We start from the raw sequence: 17,352 nt of genomic DNA on the forward strand, positions 1-17,352 counted from the left end.
AGGATCGCTCCACTTTCAGTTCGTCCGGTTTGTCTATCAATTTCAATAATCAGACTGCAGGAAAGGAACGTTTTCTACACCAATTAATGAAATTAAGACGAAATTATGCCGGAGACACCACTTCAAAATCGCAGTCATTCAAACATGAAACGGAATTCAAACGTCGAATCATGAAGGGGCGCAGACAACGAGGGCAGGGAAGTAGGCGTCGTCGTCGCACCGCTCCTACCGAGAAAAGCCTCGAATTGAAAAAAGGCCGCGGAAAAAGCTGCCTTATCGAGAAGTAAGAGGTACGACGCGGGAACAAGTCAAACAGATGTCGCAGCTTTTGAAAAGGCGGATGAAAAAAGGAGAGAAACAAACAGGCGCGCGGGCGGGCGGGCGGTGCGGGGAGAGGGGGGGGGGGGGCGCAAGGCGGCCGTAACGCAACGCCTACCGTTTTCTCGCAGTTAATAAGTCGAATCAATTCAGATTTTATCAAACACTCGGCTCAACCTCAGAGTAACAAGTTCGCTGAAAATGTAATTTATTTTTTGTTCCCGCTCACAAAGGCAAAAAAGGGCCCGGATTCAAATCAAACTTGCTGCCGCCGCCGCTCCCGATCGGGGCGCAAGAGTCGCGCGGAGCGAGATTAAAGGGCGCTCAAACGCCTTCCGCGCATTAATACATTTCTGTCGGATATTACTCGCGCTGAGGAACGAATGGACGTAACCCTGCCAACGCTTCGAGACATGAGCCCTGAGACCCGTAAGAATATAACCGTAACAGGGCTCACACCATACTGCACATAGTTCGTTTGGCGGAAATACGTCCGAATAATCTTCGCGGAGGACGCGGAACGGATACTGTTTCAAAAACAGCTAACCCTACTTCGAGACCTTATTTAGTTTTTGAGAGCACCTCCACGCACTCCTTTAATCATCTCTTAAATCGTATTTTCTCTTCCGTTCGGATTGACTTCGCGAAATCCGATCAACGGGATGCAGTTCCGTCGTCCTACGGAAGACAGCAGTAACTCCCTCGCACGTGGTCCGTGCTTTACACATGCTGTAATAGGCATCGAGGTTCTTTCTGGGATGGACTTACGGTTCTCTTCCGTTGCACGACTGAGTTGTGGGCGAAACTGCAACACGCTCAGGATTTGACCGCTTAGGATCTGTCTTCAACCCTCGCAATTGGATTGACTGCCACCGAAGACGAATTTTTGCGGGTGGATTTGGTTTACTTTCGAACTCGGTTTGACGGGATTGCAACCCACGGAGGAAAACACACCCGGAGATTGACGACTTACGAGTTACGTGCGCCCTGGTACCCAACCAATTTTGAACCCACGCAAAAAAGGAAGATAGTGGCTACCGAATGGGTCAATCGAACGCTTTAATGCTAAAATGAACTAGAGATGTGAGGGATTGGTGGGTTGTACTCTTTTGAGCTGCATGATAAAGAATGTAAAAGTGGGCGTGATAATTCCTCCTGGCAAAATGGAAAAGTGGGACTTGACATTAAATCAAAAGGAACTAAGCGGGGAGATATGCTAAAGTCGTGGGCATATGACAACAGCTTTATGGACAGGGCTCATGAGTTAAAGGCCCCTGACCATCCCTCCCGGTCCCGGTGGCTAATGCAGACGTCACTGGTGCCTTTTAATTCCCACTCATTCTTACGGCCCTCAACTAACGATTGTACTCCTTCTTTCTTACCCGTCGCTCCTTCCTTTCAGTATAAATACGTACAATTGCACTGCACTGGTCACAGAATCGCATTTTTAGGATTTAAGATTACAGATCAGCAAAAAATAATAAGATCTGTCCAAAAGCTTACTTTTTATGTCCAATATTAATGGAGGTATCGCTCTTCGATAAACACCGTGTATGACGTCATCCACCGTGGTACTACCTACAATCCTACATACCATGGTTTCTTTCGGTGTGGATTGATCAAATAGTAATGCACATATTGCACTAGTTGAAACATGGATGAAACCAGGGTGGAAGTACCCATGGTGTGTACCACCGCGGTGAATGACGTCATACGTCGTGTTTTTTGAAGGGCGATATCTCTGTCAATATTAGACTGGAAACTTGTTATTTGGACAGGTGTCATTATACTTTTTACTGATCCATAATCTGAAATAATCAAAACACGATTCTGAGACTAGCGTAACTGACCCATTCCTGGTTATAAAATAATGATCCCCGGAGAATTCAGTAACCAGTGCTAGATTTCTCACAGAGGTTGTTACGCGACTACAGGCTGATTATTCGAATTGATGGACAAATCCATAGATAAAGAAGACAAAAAGAGAATAGTGCGATCCTGCTGGTTGAAACGGGTGGTTTTTAAAGACTAAGGGGACGTTTTTAAAATACAAGCATTTAAATTTACAACTTCTAACACGTACATACATGCGCGTTAACTAGAATAAAAAAGCACAGGTCCGCAGAAATAAAGCTAAAAATAAAATTACTAGAAACACAAAATATATGCCTCACTATTTGTTCCCGGAAACCCACCCTCGGAATTACAAGATAAACATTTATCTTTCCAGCGATTAACAAAATCTGACTCGTATAAACAGAGACAACCCGATTGACGGATAAACTCAAATCACCCGAAAAAAAACTCCCAAAATTAAATAGTCGATTCAAATGAACGTGATTCGCACTGGGAAACGAAATTCGCCAAACGGGGGAAGAAGGGGCATGATCAGAACAAAACAACCGTTCCAGCGCAGTCGATAGCATCCATTCATAATTGCGGTTTTCCATAAGGTTCCGTTTTTATTTCAAACAAGTCGTGAATGTAAATGCCCCTCAGCTCTGAATAAAATCAAACGAAAATGACCGCATGGGCAGATAAGAGATGGAGCGTACGTGAAAAAACAAAAATATAACAAACGAATCGAGTTGGAGGAAAACAAATACATTTCGTTTATCAAAAACTAACTAACTTTTTCGGTTCATTTCAGAAACTACACATCTACCATTGAGATCCATGAGCCGTTGGGTGTGTTTGATAATTTGAACATGCACTTTTTGATAGACGCTGTTCAAATGAGCGATGGATACAACAAAGCTGGATCGCAGGGAGCTGGATGAAGTAAAAAGATAATTAATCCGAGCCCGGTTAATTTGGTGCTCATCAGTCATCAACTCCAACTCTCGAGCAACAACTAAATCCGTTTGACCGGGAAATACCATCGCTCGCCATAACTTCCGCGCGGACATAGCGTTAAAGCGAGAGTCGAAAATAAAACTCATCAAAGCTACTCCAAATGAATGAATAATCACGGTCAAATCTCCCGCTAAGCTCCGGCCCTCCAAAATAGTTCTTGATTAATTTCGGTCCATTAATTTGGGCTGGAACTAGTGCGCTGGACGCCCGAAAGTTTGGAGACCACAGGTACGCGACCGCAAACCACGTACTTTTTCTCTCTGTGGTTTCCCTTTTTTCCGTTTTTTTGTTGATTATGTAGCATCGCGTCCATGATATTGGACTCCATGCTCACCCTTGATAAACTTGCCTGCTCATCTCGTCCAAGATCTTGGACTCCATGCTCATCGCTAAACTTCTCACGTCTTTGCTTGAGCATGGAGTCCAATAGCAAGTAGACCATTCTTAGTTTTAAAGTTCATCATGATAGAAAATCGTATACTTCTCTTATCTAATCTAACTTGAACTAACCTAACCTAACCTAACCTAACCTAACCTAACCTTACCTAACCTAACCTGACCTAACCAATGCACAATTCTTTTACGAAAACACATTTGTCCGTTTTTATTTTACAAAACTTGTCTTAATAAATTTTTGGACCTTATGCTCGTGTGTTGTCAGAGAATACCTACATCCCACAATTTTGGATGCTATGCTCACTTCGATTTTTCTAAAAAATTATCCCTCATTAAAGTGAGCATGGAGTCCAAGATCTTGGACGTGATTAGCAACCGGACACCATATAGGTGAGCATGGAGTCCAATATCATGGACGCGATGCTACATTACCTTTTTGTTTTTGTTTTTTGTTAATGCAGTCTTGTGCTGTATTAAATCAAGGAAGAATTCAATGAATAGAATTGCTCTACATTTTTATATAAAAATTCCAACGTACATTTGACTGTTTAATAACCCTCGCAGGGCAAAATTTGATTTTTTTTTCTTTCTTAAATGAGGTGCTGGCAGAACAAAACGTGTGGGTGCAGTTTTTGTTAATTTATAAAATACAAGGTTCTCCGTGGTCCCTTTTTTTCGTTTTTGTTTTTTTGTTTTTTGTTGATGCAGTCTTGTGCTGAATTAAATCAAAGAAGAATTCAATGAATAGAATTGCTCTATATTTTTGTATGAAAATTCCAACGTACATTTGACTGTTTAATAACTCTCACAGGGAAAATTTTATTATTTTTTTTTCTTAAAGGAGGGGCTAGGAGGACATAACGCGTGGGTGCAGTTTTTGTTAATTTATGAAATACAAGGTATAAGTTTCCAAATTACATGAAACTAAGAATGCGGAAAGAAAAGTCAAACTCACTTTTTGACGCCTAAAAATTTAAATTTGGCGGTGAATTTTTCACACAATCATTAATATACTACAAGACTAGTTTTAGTTGAAATTATCGATATATCGATTTAATTTCAGAAACTGCACTTGTGCACCTTGTCTATAAAACCCCTCAATTGAAACGGAAGGATGATGCGGAAAGGGCGTTTATTCGTGGCGGTGTATCAGAATCTACACTGACGTTATATCCATTATGATCAAAGCAAATGTGTATAGTTTCTCGGAATTCCCATTAAATACCGATTCTTTTTGATTTTAATATGCTCTAAACGAAAATTGACTCAATTATTTCCTCTGCATGTAATATATGAGATAGAAGTGGAGATTCTCAAAAAATCGCAAACTAGAAGCGTCCTTTTCACACCCAACGCTTCAGTTTCATCGTCAAAATGTTTTTTTTTCCAGATAATGAAAGGGAAAACCTACCTTATGTTTTGCTAGTGCTTAGTACATTCTACTGAAATAAAATCCTCCATTCTCGAATTTAACGCGAACTAAATTGCACCAGGAATGATTTTCTCTCTATTTCTCGAATTATCACACCGACATCTGAAAAAATAAATTAATACATGCATAAAAATATCATTGATATCAGTATAAAAGTAAATGAATCAGGATGAAATATCTAAACACAAATACCGGAATAATCATAACATGCATTTATTATTAGAAACTATTAGATGAACATACATAAAGCCGCTTTGATAGCGCCGCCTCGCGCTCTGCGACGCCCAATCGCCATTGCCCCCTATCCTCCCAGAGATCATCAGGCAATTGGCACCTTCTGATCTCCTCTTCCACCCTTGTCGCCAACCTTTCACAGGACTACTATTAGACGTTACTTAGAAATAAAACCATAAAAGCCTCTCACATAACCTCTCATAAAAGTTGATGTGACAAAAAATAAATATTGATTGAACATATTTATGCTAAAAAGAACTATATGCATAGGGATTGCATGCAACATAGTTCTTTTTAGCATAAATACGTCCAATTGTAACCCTTAGATGCCCAAGCCGGGTCAAACTGACCCGAATCCTCCTAAAAACACGTTCCTCGCGGGTTGTATGGTGTTGGTGCATACGAGCTTTAAATCTCCAAATCCATCCTACAAAAACGAATCAGACTTCAAATTGGGGGAAAATAGAGAAATAAATCGAGTATCAACACAGCCAAAGATAGGAGAGACGTATTCCGATCTCGTTTTTTAACTTCTTTCCCGAATCTGAGAGAGACTTCATTGGCAGTATAAAGCAAAGCCTCGCGAGTTCACGCCTCGCGCCATCGCGCCTTCAATTAAGCAGATGCAACAGGGACATCCATCAAGAAAGAATAGTTGTATCTCTGCGCCGTCATCGCGCGTCCTTTCCTTTGCTCCATTTCCATATTGCATGCGCACACACAGCGAAAGTTTGGTTCTGCATACAATGAGGAATAGAAGCAGGAGAAAGTCCTGGTGTGTTTCGAAAAAGATAAAACTTTCAATAAATGGACGTATTTCTGCCAAACGGAACTATGTGCATTATGACGTGAGCCCTATTGTGCATATATTCTGATGGGTCTCAGAGCTCATATCTTCATGAACATAGTTTCGTTTGGCAGAAATACGTCCAAATGTCTTTCCAACCTTCAAAATCAGAAATAACACAGTTACACGCCTCAATTCCATCAAATGATCAAATGATTTTAATAGGTTTTGAGGTGTGTAACCGTGTTATTACTGATTTCGAAGGTTGGAAAAACATGTACTTAAACCGGGTCAACTAGATCCGATTTAGGATTACAAAAAAATTCTTGGGTATCGAAGGGTTAAATGGACTGCATTTTGCAATTTGGAACTATAAATTCTGGCCCGGTTTAAAAACAACGTGTGCGCCATTAGTTTTCCTATGCACATAAGTGTTTTTTTAGATGAGCCAGAATTTATAGCTCCAAATTGCAAAATGTAGTCCAAATAAGGATACCAGGTTCATTCCTTCACTTAACACCACCGCCTCTTTTTTTACACACTCCCCATATTAATAATTCTCCGTTCCTTCTTTCTTTTCGATTATTCTCCATCTATCTTCTCGTTTTTGACTTACCCTTTCCTATCTTCTCCTCCGGAATTTTTATCTTATCCTCCCTCCGCAGATATAGGGACGAGTCGCGAAGCAATCAGAGAGCGCATCTCATTAGTTTCCATCAAGTCTATATTGAATTTCAACTTCGACGAAACTCCAAAATCAGCAGAAAGGACGCGATACTATTAGCGGCTAGTATTTTGCATTTGGACGTATTTCTACCAAACAGACCTATGCGGAGGTGAGAAACATGGGGTGTGCTCTAGGAAGCTGCATAAGAAGCAATGTAAAAGTGGGCGTGGTTCCTTTTGAAGAATTGGAAAAGCGGGATATTGCATTCTATCAAACAGACCTATGTGCCAACTGAATGAGGATCTCATGAGCCGCGAGGATGGCAAGAGAGCGTTGTGGACAGGGCTCATGAGTTAAAGACTCCCTCCAACGATCTCTCCGCCGCGCTGCGGCTCCTTCATTGCCGCTGACGTCACTGGTGCTTTATTATTCCCATTCACTCTTACGGCCAGAGAACTAACGAGCACACCCCATATTTCTCACCTCCACATAGGTCTGTTTGGTAGAAATACGTCCATTTCAAAGTAACGTCCGCGGCGATAGAGGACACGCTCTCAACATCCACGAACGGTTTTTCATTACCACTGCTCAGAGGATTACTGTCGTGCTAAGGAAGAACGCCTTATGAGACTTTAAACGTTGCCAAGTTTCCTCCGATAAAAACCGAATTCGACGGGAAAACTGCGAAGATTATTTTCCAAAAATTTCAGACAATATTGTACCCAATTTAATCTGAATTATCTGAAAATTTGGAAGAAAAATTATGCATGAATGTTGTCCAAAATACATGTTTTATCAAGGGAAATTTGGCAACTCCTGAATGTTCATACGGCGTTTTTCCTTAGCACGGCAGATTACTTTGTAACAATTTTAAATCATACCCCTTAGTTCTTTTCACCTCTCCCGGTAAATGAAACCAAAACTTGCTCAACCGTAGAAACTCGGTAAACACACGCGTGAAGGGATTTTTTCTTCGGATAATAGGACACATATTTTGCCGTGCTAAGGAAAAACGCCGTATGAACCTTCAGGCGTTGCCAAATTCCCTTTGATAAAATGCGAATTCCCTTGTAAACTTATGAATACTTTTCTTCCCTTTTTTCAGAGAATATTCCTTGTATTTTGATCTAAAGTCCCCGAAAATTTCAAGGAGAAATATTCATAATTTTCCTCATAAATAAACATTTTATCGAAGGGAATTTGGCAACTCTCAAATGTTCATACGGCGTTCTTCCTTAGCACGGCAGTATTCCGCAAAATACACGCACGAATGACCCTAATCGATCCCACACGATTGAGTATCTCCGAAAAGGTAAAGCAGGACGTTTCAGGAAAGCTGAAACGTCCGATGGCCGTGCGTGTTCGTGTCCACATCCGTGGATCAGCACTGAATTTGAGGATATACAAACGCGCGTAAACAGAGAGCTTAGCTCCTTTCATATTTCCAGCGGATAAAAGGGACGGCAGGATGCGCTGCCTCCAGCTGAGGAATTAGTTCGCGATGAAAAGTGGTCAAGTGCGGAAATTAGATTATGTAATGCGAGTCACTGTGCATGAAGCTCTTTTTCTCAGAATCTCTTTCGGATTTCCGTGCTTATGATGGCTCACTGAGGTTTGAGTGGATGCGACGTTGCCTGATTTCGGTCGCGGAGAAGTCATGTCGGTTTACTCATGGTCTTTTTTTAATTGGATTAAATTTCGCGACGAGGAACTACAATCTCTAGCTCATTTTAGAAACAACCCATGTACCATCAGTTTCCCTATGCGCATAGGTGTTCTTACGGATTAGCCAGAAATTGTAGTTCCTAATTGAATCAGTGAGAACGAAAACACACCAACTCGAAAAAATGAAAATAATCAAGACACACGCAAAACTGCACAGTAGTTGAAGAAGTTAGTGCAAGAAAAAGATTTTTGGTGCCGGGAGCCAAGTACTTAAAGACACTTCAAGGGTCCAAGTTAGGGCAGATGCGTTAACTTCGCTTACCTTCATGAAAACTAACTCTCTATAATGAAAGTTGAGCATTTTTTAGTTACCGACTTGGTGTGTGTTCGTTCTCACTGATTCAATTGCAAAATGTAGTCCAACTGGTCTACAGACAGAATTGAAACTCAGTGTGAATGCTGCTAGAATATTTCAAGAACTCTGTGAATTTTTCATTTCTATATTTTATCTTTGATTCCACAGCATTTGGGAAATATGCCAGTAGCAATATTATCATTATTTCAATAAAAAAAATGTTTAAACATTTTCTCCTGAGCGGGTTCTTCAGGTCTCCGACGCAAATTCGTTTTTCCGCGGGCCCCTCGAGATCTCGTAGAGGGATAACACAACGCAGTTGCCTCAAGTCTGACGGAACGACGTCAAAAACTCACTCCCATCCGGTGCGCTGCCTCATTTAAAAAAGTCACGAAAACGAAGAAGAAAACACCTGTTGTGAAGGAAGTTTCCGAGGGAGCACAAAGGGAGAGCAATCGAAGTTGGCACATAATTTGGGACGGGATCGAGAGGCGCGTCTAGAGGAAAAACCGCTCATCCACCCGCGATTCCCGGTCGCTGTTGCGTCGTTCTTGACGTTCCGTCGAAGCGGGTCAGTCTGGGGCGAAAGAAGCGCGCCCCTGACAGAGAAAGCGTTCTCCATTGTGAGAGCTCAACAATGTATCATGATTAATAACGAAAACCACTCAGATTTTTTAAAAGGGGTGGTCCGGAGTGTTGGTGTTGACTTCATATTTTTGAAGGAGCTTTACTTATTCCTGCCTCCTCGACTCGGTCGTGAGGGGGAGAAAGGGGGGGGGGAGTTCTCGGTCGCGAACCCTTGCCGCGGATGTCTAAAAGCACACGGCCGACAATGGATCGAGTCAATTAGAGTATTCGGACATGAATTTTTTTACTAAAACTGCGAATTTTTATGTTTATTTCGTCGTATTTTAAATTTTGAGGGGTGCTTCCGGAACAAAATTTCACGAGAAAACCAATGGGACCACCATTGGAACCTCAAAATTGTGTATAAACGGAGTTATATACGTTTAAAGTTGCCGAATTTTGTCCGACCTCTTTTGTTGACTCGAGCCACTGTGCGGCCCTCTCGTTCAGGGACGAGTATTTTAATGTACTTTCGGCATACGTCGCATCGGCATGGCTTGAATTCATGGTCGCCCCTTAAATGGTCGCCCTTAGATGGTTGCCCCCTCGTGCCGGATTCAATTCGTCGTCTCCCGCATGAAGAAGCATAACTCAATTCCAAGGTTGCAAAATTGACTCAATCAATTCAATTTTTAACGGGAAGAAACCTGCGCGACTTTCGTCGAAAATTTGTCTGAACATTGCATGACATCAGAAGAAAAATTGGTGGAATTTTCAGTTGGGAATTCTCGAAATTTGCCCGGTGAAACTTGAATTTGCGCGGAAAAATATGGCAACGTTGAGATGTACTTACGTCCTTTCGTGAAAGGGAATTTGCGAGAAGGACGGAGCAGTGTTCCGAGGACTCTTCGTGGTATTCGACTTGAATATTAACAATTTGCTTTCCGTCTATCTGTGACTTAAATGCTCCTTGAGGTTGAGAGCTATTAACCTTCATAACGCTCCAGTATTTTGAATATGCTAAGTGTAGAAGGGGAAGAGAAGGCCAATCCAATTTCTTATTCGGGGCTATTTCCTTAATCATATGGAAAGCTTATTTCTCTTTCTGATTTATAAAGCACAAATCCCAGGATTCATCCCAAAATATCCCTACCAAACGCTCCTAAGCCCCCTAAATTTTCATTTTTTGTCACAATTAGTTCTACATTCTACTGGGCCGATTATCATGAATTTGGCGGTTATCGAGAAGTGGAAGTCTTCGGAGAAGCTAGCTCTATTCACATTTTGGAACATGTCTCAGGTTTGTGTATATTCCGTTTTCAAGTTGTGAAATTTCCAACTTAAACAAAGTAAATGCTCATTTTTCGTCACATTTCATTCTAAAGATATAGACCTATTTTCATGCTTTTCAGGGCTATTGATAGGATCTAATCCCTGGATGAAACCGCTTTATTTAGATTAATTTACGAGGGACCCACGGAACGGGTTTTAGAGGGCGCGAGGCGCCCTCTGGGGCTGCACCGCATTAAGGGCAAGGGGGAACTCTCCCTTGTACTGTAATATAATGCCGTGCTAAGAACGCCGTACATACATCAAGATTTTCCCTCTTCTTTTTGGAACTTAAGACTTTATAAAATAAAAACTCTTTTACCCATGCACCTCAATCTTCAGGTTAAGTTCTTGATAGTATTTGCTAAAGAATTCTGTAAAAATGTTACAATATTTTTACAGAATTCTTTAGATACTATCTTGCTACTATTTTAGCTACTAGCTTCTTGAAATACTATGCAAACTTGTGTACCTTGGTACACCAAGGTACACAAGTTTTTCTGCTACAATAAATTGTTTCCAAAAATTGTAAAATGGCATTTACGGCGTTTTTGCGTTGCACGGCAATATAGGTATAAGCCTAAGCCTTCTACGTAAAGTTCGAAAACAGCTAGGATGGGGGGCGTAAGTAAAGAATGAGAAGGAACGACGAAGAATTTATTCCGTCCTGGAAGTGCCCCAAAAATATCAGGTATACGTCGAGGAAAGTAAACACTCCCCGTTTGACAGGGGATGATAATTGAAAGGGCAAAGTTTGAGAAACTTCCCTCATAAAATCTTGTAAGTTCCGTGTCAAACTCATTTCATAGCGCGGCTCGACGTCCGCGCGAGAGTGACATCTCGGTCGGGAGCCGGGGCTTCCTGTCCGCGTTGATTGGAACTTCGGCGCCGCGCCGTGGCGATCCTCGAAAGTTCCCTCGGAAGCATTACCTTCCCTCAATTTAAATCCATTTTGAACTATCGATTCTGAGCGAAAGAATTTGTCTCGATTGAATTTGATAGTTTTACATGCAGTGGAGTCTCGTTTATACACCGCGGTGATTAAGACCGGAGCTACCGCGGATATTTGCGAATCGCGGATATTTGCGAATCGCGGATATTCCGAAATTAAGCGAGACAACGTAGTGTTGACACCCTCCATGAAAAAAAAAACAACGTCAGCGCCAAACAGTGGGTGTTGCTTACAGCGGCGTGGAGTGCTTTGCGATTGATCGATTTATCTGCCATTTAAACCCGTGGAAAAGGGTCGAAAACAGGGTGTTCGCGACGAACACCGTAAATAATCGATTCTTTAACGTCGTTCAAATTGGGAAGGATCGATAATGAATCATCCGCGCCTCGGCACTGGTTGCTTACAGCGTTATAGATGACTCTTAAACACCAATAATTGAATTATAAAAAGTTTAAACGGTTCACCGTGAGGGGACCTTTGTCGCTTGGCTAACCCAAGGGCGTAATACTGAACCTTCAGACGAGCCCGGAAAAACATTGAATTTATGGTTGACAGGGTTCATTGTAGAGTGTAGTTACACCCTCGTGTTAGGAAAGCGACGATTTGCTAAATTATCACTTTTCCCTTTTCCAAAAAAAAGAAACTGAACTCCTTCAAAATAGAAAAGATAAACAAATCAAACAGAGGACTTACGATTCTGAACCAAACCTACTGAAAAGTATAGAAACCAAGGCTGGTTGTACACTTTACATGAAAAGAAATCAAAAGCGTGCCAACATATCAATATGCACATGAAGAATACAAAAATAAAAACTCGTGGGGAAACAACGCTAAAATACAATAAATTAACGCAAAACGTTTCGCCTGGTGACCTTGGCAATCATTATCAACGGCTAAAAGAATCGGTTCAGGTTTCGGGTTACTTACTATAACTAAAATTTCTGTTACACATCAATATGCAAGACACGCAAAAAAAAAAATAAATAAATAAATAAAAAAATAAAAACTGGGATTTTGGATCATTGAGCCGAAACCCAATTATGGAATAAAATTTCGTGTTCAAACACCGAAAAAAATAATATGCTGTTATAGCATCTAGGATGTCAAAAATGTGTCTGGTGATCCCAAGATGCTGTTTTTACTGCCCCCGCAGTTAATTTTACATCCTGTGAATGCAAATTCAACTGCGGGGGCAGTAAAGGCAACATCTTGGGATCACCAGACACATTTTTGACACCCTAGATGCTAAAACAGCATATTATTTTTTTCGGTGAAGGGACGACATCCATTGTTGTCAACTTGCAATAATCAGGAAACGCTATGAGATGTTTTTAAACGCTTCCGGGGGGACACCGTCGTAAAACAAACTTCTTTTAAAACGGGAGGCGTCACGTTGAAAAGCCACTTTTACGAGGGAAATAAAGTTACGGAGATGAAGAATCCTTGCTTTGAAACGAAAGACCCAAAGACATAAAGACGGAGGGCTAAAAGCAAAAAATGAAGCTTCTTTTCAACCACCTCTACTATTGGCTAGAGGATTGGCGGCGAAATCGGGACAAGTTTGAATTCAGAAGTAGGGCGGGAACTGAATAAAATAATTGCGGAAACAAAGTATTCTAGGTTGATTTTTGCCCAAATTCACTTACCCACTCATATTTCTTTAACTTTAGGTTAGCTCTGGTCCGTCGTCGACCGATTAATTTCATTTGGGAGTAACGGTCATCTAGAACTGTAACGACCTGTTTGAACCTGCAGAACCACCATGAGCAGAAGAAAAACTAACTTTATCTGAGATTACTGCCTATTACCAAGCAAGAGTAAGTGTAATACAATAGGACGCAGTCCCAACTTTCTTAATATATTCGTTTTAGGCATTTAAAATATGTTTCGAAGAAGAAATATGGAAAAATTAAGAGGACAAGTTCAAATCAAATTTCCGTTTGCCGCCATGGATTCCCGCGCTCATTTACACACTCACACAAGCACCCAGCGCCAAACCAGGCTTCACTTTTTCCCCGTGCTTTTAGATACGAGCACTCCGTCTTTATGTCTTTGGAAAGACCCTGGCTTTCGGAGGGATCGTTAAATTTGAGAATCCCTGTGCCACCGGTATGTGCGCCACCTCCAAAGATCAAAAAGCATGATGTTAAGGTTTGAATTGTGTTAATTTATTTCGAATATGGCATTTCAAGAACTCGTCGAACAACTGTTTGAATTTAAAATACAATTGTCTGTGGTTGAAAGAAAAATGATGCAGACCGCAGGAATCTTAATTTATTTGAAAAATTTCTTTTAATTTAATAAAAAAAAAAAAAAAAAAACAACAACAACAACACTTTCAAGAAAGAATTTGTATTTTCAAATCCTCTTTTTAGCTCGAAGAAAATTAAATTTGTCATTGATGACAAAGTTAAATTTGTTTTAACTAAAGAGAGCACATTAAGAAGCAAAAATAGTGAAATTACTCAGGTCAGCTGAATTTGTAAGTTGAAATCAGTAGTCGTGTCAGAATAAATAGACTGCTTTTTGTGATCGGGAATCACCATTACTAATGAGACTAACGGAAACAAACACGTTATGGAAACAGAGCAAAGGAAAGAGTGCGCGTTGATAACGGCGCAAAGATACGACTATTCGTGCTTTATGGATGTCCACGTTGCATATCTACAAAATTGAAGGCGCGTTGCCCAATTTCCTACGATAACATACTAATTGTTGAGGAAAATTGTGAGTATTCTTTCTTGAAATTGTCAGGCACTTGAGATCAAATTACAAAAAAAAATTATCTGAGAAATTGGCAGAAAAATATTCAAAAATGTTCCTGAAAATAAGTGATTTGCCAGCGGAAATTTGGCAACGCCTGAGGGTTCATACGGGGTTTTTCCTTTGCACGGTAGTATGTCTCTCCTGTCTTCGGCAGTTTTGACACTCGATTTTGTTTATTTTTTCAATTTGATGTCTGGATCTTCTTTCAGGATGTATTTGTAGACCTATATCTAAAGCTCGTATGTGCCGGCCCAGTACAACCCACGGACCACTCGTTTTCAGCAAGCCTTTGGTCAGTTAGACCCGACTTGTACATCTAAGGATTAATTTGATCATTGAGCATGTGAACAATAGTTCATAGAAAATAAATGCATTCAGATCATGATGTGAGATAAGTGATGGAAGAAGGGGGGGAAGAAGAGAATCCTGAATAAGTGGGCTAAGGCTGAAGAGACTTCAAAATTTTAGCCAACGTGCATGACGACGATGAAGAGTGGTGGACATGTGCAGCCGGACCCTCCAATTAAAACTGTCAAAACTACGCGGAATCATGTTGAATTCGAAGTATTATGCGCACCAAAACAATGCAAATTAAATCAGACAAAACAATTGGTCGGCAATTTGTGACCAGCATACCCGATGCATCAAGAGACAAATAATGGAAACCGTATTTAATCGAATATTACCGGGAAATATGTGAGGAGACGCCCAATTTTCCCAGACAATTCGTCATTTCAGGGGGAAATTGGCAACGTCAGGAGGAGCACCGACTTTAGGAAAAATGCTGATGTCCGCTGGGAAATGCGCATGCGCGCCGCCGGCCGACCCGAGCGTAGGGAGCTGGGCCACTTGCTCCGACGCTCGAGGAAAGCCAGTCTTCGCAACGTGGTCGTCTTATGCACTTGCTAAGGACTCCGGTCTGCAGTTGCATGTCATTGTCGAACCACACCATCAGCCGAACGACTCCGGTTCGTTCTCAACACCGTCTATATTTTTGAGTCTTTTCTCCCCCTTTTTGCTATTCTTTTCTGTGTCTTGTCGAGCCCTTTCATCTGATAGAATAGCCAACTCAAACAATATACCGAAATTCAGTCAAAGACAGACCTTTTCTCTCTTTATTGACTACGTCTTTCGTTTTTTGGGAGGTCAACGACTGCCCCCCCAAAAGCCCCCACTGTTGTGTTGCGTCGTGGTCTGCACGAGATCTCTCTCTATAGAGAGACCACGGGCGACCACTGTCCGACACAACAGTCCCCCCCCTGGAGTCCTGTGACGTCAGCTCGAGATATCTCTCTTTAGAGACGTCCCGTCGGCTGACGTCGCGACGCTCCAGAAACGTCCCCTATCGACCCCTAATCAGGGTCATCACATGGTTGGAGGCGCTTGTCTTTTCCCCAGGGAGAAGTCGATCAGGTACTCAGTAGGAAAGTACTAGGAATTTAAGACACTGATTCACCAGAAGGGTCGATCATTCAGTCGTTTTGTCTCCACGTATTTTTCCTCAGCAATCTACACCATCGCGTCATCGATCATTAAATTCCTCGGAGTTTATTCGTGACCAAAAACTAATTTTTTTTTTGCTCTAATTTTTCACTTGAGCTCAGGAAATTGTATTTTTTTTTCTCTCAAAAATTTAGATTTTACTTTTGATTCGTAAAAATTTTTCTTAGAAAATATTGATTTTGTTTTCTTGACATTGTAAAATACTCTCACAGAGGAAGCTGCAAGATGAAGGAACACAAATTGACTTTTCAATTCGGACAAAAAAGCATCACGGTCACAGCCAAAGAACTCCTGCCTCACATCAAAAAGGAGCTACCAAGCTTGGCATTGCAAGGGAAAAAGAAAATAAATGTACTTACCTCCCTTAAACAAATCAAAACGGAAAAAACCCTGAAAGTTTTTACAAGAAGAATTAGGTATCCAATTACCCTCAACAGAAAAACTGCAAGAAATTACATCGATGGAAGAAGTGGGCGACATACTCGAGGACGGATCATCAAATAACTCCAGCGAAAACGAAGAAGGAGAAGCAGACGAAAACGCCACAGCGAATATCCATAGATTAAAACACCCAAGCAAACTCACAAAAGAGGAGCTGATTGCAGAATTGAAGAAATTCGGAGTACCGTACGTGTTTGCAAGTACAAAAGACGCAGCTAGGACACTAGCAAGAATACAAGAAGGGACTCTGGAAGTACCGCAGACTCCAGCAGAGGAAATTTTTCAAGACACTTTCAGTAGAATCTCTAAAATAGCGTCAATGCCCGTCCATAAAACATTGCAGATATGAAACGCAATTACAGGATCTGAAACAGAACACTGTACAAAATCACGATGCAATTCACGGTGATCCGCAATCACAGGAGAAACCCCTCAGTGAAATTTCTAGACCTGAGAGTCGACAGCTCGAGCACCAACGAATAACTTGGGAGTCAGCCACCAAAAATTTGGGAGCTATCCCAAAATCAGTAACAGGAACCACGCATGCAAAAACTCAGAAAGAACCATTTTCCTGGAAAGATCAAAGAAATTACAGCAAAACTGGCCCATCCTCTCAAAATAAAGGCTACACAGAGGTACTCAACCACACACATAAGCAGGACAGAGATTATTACGCGAATTTAAGCCAAAATCATAATAACCTCCCTCAGCGCCTAGGAGATAGGCAACTCCAAATACACCAAAAAGCAGACCAATATTGGTACGATTACTCTCACCAGTCCGACCACCAGCCGACATCCGTAATGCTCCAAGATCAATTTACTACACGTGAAACTCAAGATCAGTCAAGTCGTAACACTTTCAGTCAAATGCAGCTCAAATCGAGTCAAGTCAAACATACTGCTGAAAATAATCACATGCAAAATAGATACCTGCCAAATAATCCGCGAGACCACCCTACCAGCGGGTATGAAAATTTCACGCAATATCAGTCTCGTCCAGAATGGGGAAATCAGCGTGAAAACAACAACGGAAATTTTCTGATGGGTTTGCGACCTCCAAAACTAGAGATTCCAAAATTCGA

General features: G+C 41.3%; 1 protein-coding gene across 2 annotated transcripts in view; it reads right to left on the reverse strand.

Annotated features, from left to right (window-relative positions):
• The window catches only part of LOC109042210 (metabotropic glycine receptor), a 437,874-nt gene that overhangs the window by 350,917 nt on the left and 69,605 nt on the right, over window positions 1-17,352 (reverse strand). For both annotated transcript variants that reach the window (XM_072300307.1, XM_072300308.1), the window contains exon 2: window positions 4,982-5,104. The gene's annotated coding sequence lies outside the window, so the exon portion shown is untranslated. The remainder of the gene's footprint in view (window positions 1-4,981; window positions 5,105-17,352) is intronic.

Source organism: Bemisia tabaci, chromosome 5 (assembly GCF_918797505.1).
Source record: "Bemisia tabaci chromosome 5, PGI_BMITA_v3".
NCBI lineage: Eukaryota > Metazoa > Arthropoda > Insecta > Hemiptera > Aleyrodidae > Bemisia > Bemisia tabaci.